Raw genomic sequence first — 3,832 nt, forward strand, 5'->3', positions numbered from 1 at the left:
GGGGGGCAAAGGGGAAAGGAGGAGCATGAATCATGTAACCATGTTAAAAATGTATATTAATAAAATTAAAAAAAACTTTTGTTTCAGATCACTGCGTCCCTTTATTCATATTTCCTCTTATCATTCTTTCTTCTCTTATTCCCTTCATCTGCTTTTCCATTTAAAATTATATTTCTTTAACTAGCTATGTGTATTGCATCATTTTCATTCATTTCCCCATTTTTTTCTCTACCACAACTCTCTTTTTCAAAACTCTTCTAGGTATTTTTGTTTCTGTCCACAATTAGCATTTTTATTTGAACCTGTGGTTTAGGTATTTTTGTATTCTTATTTTATTCTGAATTTGGCTCTTGTTCTTCCATGATTTTCAGCATTTTATTGTCATGTTTTGTTATCGTTTGCTCATCTTCAAACCTATTTCATATTTTATTAGGGTCTTTTTCCTTTTCTGAAATAAGATTGTTTAAGTATTATATTTCCTCCTCTGTTAATCTGGGAAATTTATATTTGTTTAAATACTTACCTATTTCATTTAGATTATCAGATTTTGAGGTATATAATTGGTTAAAGTGACTTTGAAAATTACATGGTTTCCTTTGTAGAGTAAAAAGGAGCATTGGTAATTATAGCTACAGGGGAGCAAGGGCCTTCTTAAGAGACCAGGAAAGCAATGACCATACTTCTCCTTGGTCATGCTTGTTTTGAGACATTGAAGACTTGTAGACATCTAAAAGTAATTCTTAAAAAAATATGAACAATCTTTAACCTTTAGATAGGGATTATTTAACCACAACAAGGTTCAATGGGTACATGATTGGGGATTTTGGCTTTAAATGATCACTCAATTGTAAGTATTAATAATATGGAAATTATTAAAAACAACTCACACTATAAACCAAGATAAAGTCAAAATGGATACATGATCTAGAAACAAAAGGTAATGTCAGAAACAAATTAGGAGAGCACAAAATAGGTTACCTGCCTGGCCTATGGATAAGGGGAGACTTTTTGTCCCCACAAGACAAAGAGAACATTATAAAATATAAAGCAGGCAAGTTTGACCACATTAAATTAAAAATTATTGTTTTTGCACAAATGCAATATACCGAATATCAAAAGGGAAACACCAAACAGAGGAAAACATTTTTGTCTCAGACAATGGCCTCATCTAAAAATTAAGTCAAGTTTGTAAGAATACAAAACGTTACCCGAATGACAAATGGTCAGTTGAAGAAATAAAATAAAATACTATATAGTTATGAAGAAATTCTCCAAATCATTATTAATTAGAGAAATGAAAAGTAATCAACTCTGAGATATATCTCACATCTATCAGACTGGCAAACATGACAAAAATGAAAAATGACAAGTTTTGGAGGGGATGTGGAAAAACTGAGACACTAATACATTGTTTGTGGAATTGTGAATGGATAAAACCTTTCTAGAGAACAATCTGGCAACATGCCCTAAAGGACCATCAAACTGAGCATATCCATTGACCTAGCAATACCACTACTAGGTCTGTTTTCCAAAGAGATTAAAGACAGGGAATAATTAAAATCACCTTAGATAATATAAAATATTCAAGACTATCTACCAAAACAAACACAGGAATTATATGAACATAACTACAAAACACTTTCTAAACAATTAAAACTAGATCCAAACAACTGGAAAAAACATTGATTGTTCATGGATAGGACGAGCTAAAAATGACCATTCTACTCAAATTAATTTACTTATTTAGCACCATACCTATCAAACTATCAAAAAAATTATTTACTGAATTAGAAAAAACTAAAACAAAGTTCATTTGGAAGAACAAAAGATAAAGAATATCAAGGGAAATAATGAAAAAAATTGTGAAGGAAGGTGGCCTAGCAGTACCAGATATTAAACTGTACTATAAAGCAACTGTCATCAAAACATTATGGTACTGGCTAAGAGACAGAAGGGAGGATCAGTGGAATAGACTTGGGGTAAGTGACATCAGCAAGACAGTGTATGATAAACCCAAAGAGCCCAACTTTGGGGGAAAAAAAATCCACTATTTGACAAAAAGTGCTGGGAAAATTGGAAAACAATAGGGGAGAGATTAGGTTTAGATCAACATCTCACACCCTACAGCAAGATAAATTCAGAGTGGGTGAATGACTTGAATATAAAGGAGGAAACTACAAGAAAATTAGACAAACACAGAATAGTATACTTAGCAGATCTCTGGGAAAGGAAAGCTTTTAAAACCAAGCTAGAGTTAGAAAAGATTACAAAATGTAAAATAAATAAGTTCTGTTACATTAAATTAAAAAGGTTTTGTACAAACAAAATCATTGCAACCAAAATCAGAAGGGAAACAAAAAGCTGGGAAAAAATCTTTATACCAAAAAACTCTGACAAAAAAGTCTAATCACTCAAATATACAAGGAGCTAAACCAATTGTACAAAAAATCAAGCTATTCTCCAATCCAATGGGCAAGGGAAGTGAATAGGCAATTTTCAGGTAAAGAAATCAAAACTATCAATAAGCTCATGAGAAAGTGTTCTGAATCTCTAATAATTAGAGAAATGAAAATCAAAACAACTCTGAGGTATCACCTCACACCTAGCAGATTAGCTAAAATGAAAGAAGGGGAGAGTAATGAATGCTCGAGGGGATGTGGCAAAATTGGGACATTAATGCGCTGCTGGTGGAGTTGTGAATTGATCCAACCATTCTGGCTGGCAATTTGGAACTTAGCATTGCTGGGTTTTTACTCCAAAGAGATCATAGATAAAAAGACTTGCACGAAAATATTTATAGCTGCGCTCTTTGTGGTGGCAAAAATCTAAAACGAGGCTATGCCACCAATTGGGGAATGGCTGAACAAACTGTGGTATATGCTGGTGATGGAATACTATTGTGCTCAAAGGAATAATAAAGTGGAGGAGTTCCAGGTGAACTCTCTCTCTCTCTAATTGAGAGCCGCAGGATCCTTGGGAGACGGCTGCTCTCCTAGGTGTACCAGGAACGCGCTGACAGACACTGCTTTAGCACTTCCAGTAAATGGGAATTCTCCAAAGCTGCTGGGATGCGCTCCTTGTCAGCAAGCAGTTTGTTCACAGCCTGTTCTGAGGCACGTGACCTAGGGGCAATGGGAACATCCATCTTGAACCTTTCTGGCAGGGAGTGGATCAGCCTGAATTTGACGGACAGACCAATTAATGTTGCCATACTGCAGGGAGGGATCGTAGGAGTAACTTCCACAGCCACTGTACTCTCCCTGTCATTAACTGTCACCCGGGCTTGCCTCACCACATTCAGCTCCTCCAAGGTAAGCAGGTGCTCGGAGTCATTGATGGATCGGATCAGGTCGAAGATCTGTCTGTCTTCAGTGTTATCCGGGACTTGGTCGTCTCCTCAGCCGTGGCGACAGGCCTCTCCCAGGACTGTTGGTAGATCAGCGGCTTCACATTCTCCACGAGGCCCTTCAGGGCAGCACTGCTGCCTGCGCCCACCATCCTTGCTGGATCCTTGGCGGGCCCCTCATTGGGTGCCTCCACTGGGCAGGCTCAGACCCACTTCCGGTGCATGTCTGGAGGCCTCACAAACTTCTCTTGCCAAGCTCCAAATTTATTTAAGAATAGAAAAATGCCATACTATGACCTTTATTTGATCCTAAGGTTCAGAGTTCAATTTGAAGTGCTACTTAAATTTTTTAGAGACTAATATTGGGAAATTTTGGCAGGGTTGCTGTCTTTAATCTATCATCTTCTATGCCGACCCAGTAATTTTTCCACATATTCTGGCAATATAACATCAAATATAATCAAATGTCATAATAAGTGTTAAGGA

General features: G+C 36.7%; 1 pseudogene; it reads right to left on the reverse strand.

The window, feature by feature from the left end:
• Nucleotides 1-2,992: 2,992 nt before the first annotated feature.
• On the reverse strand, nt 2,993-3,498 carry LOC123252270 (annotated as a pseudogene).
• Between the last annotated feature and the right edge of the window lie 334 nt (nt 3,499-3,832).

This window comes from Gracilinanus agilis, chromosome 6, assembly GCF_016433145.1.
Source record: "Gracilinanus agilis isolate LMUSP501 chromosome 6, AgileGrace, whole genome shotgun sequence".
In the NCBI taxonomy this organism is placed as follows: domain Eukaryota; kingdom Metazoa; phylum Chordata; class Mammalia; order Didelphimorphia; family Didelphidae; genus Gracilinanus; species Gracilinanus agilis.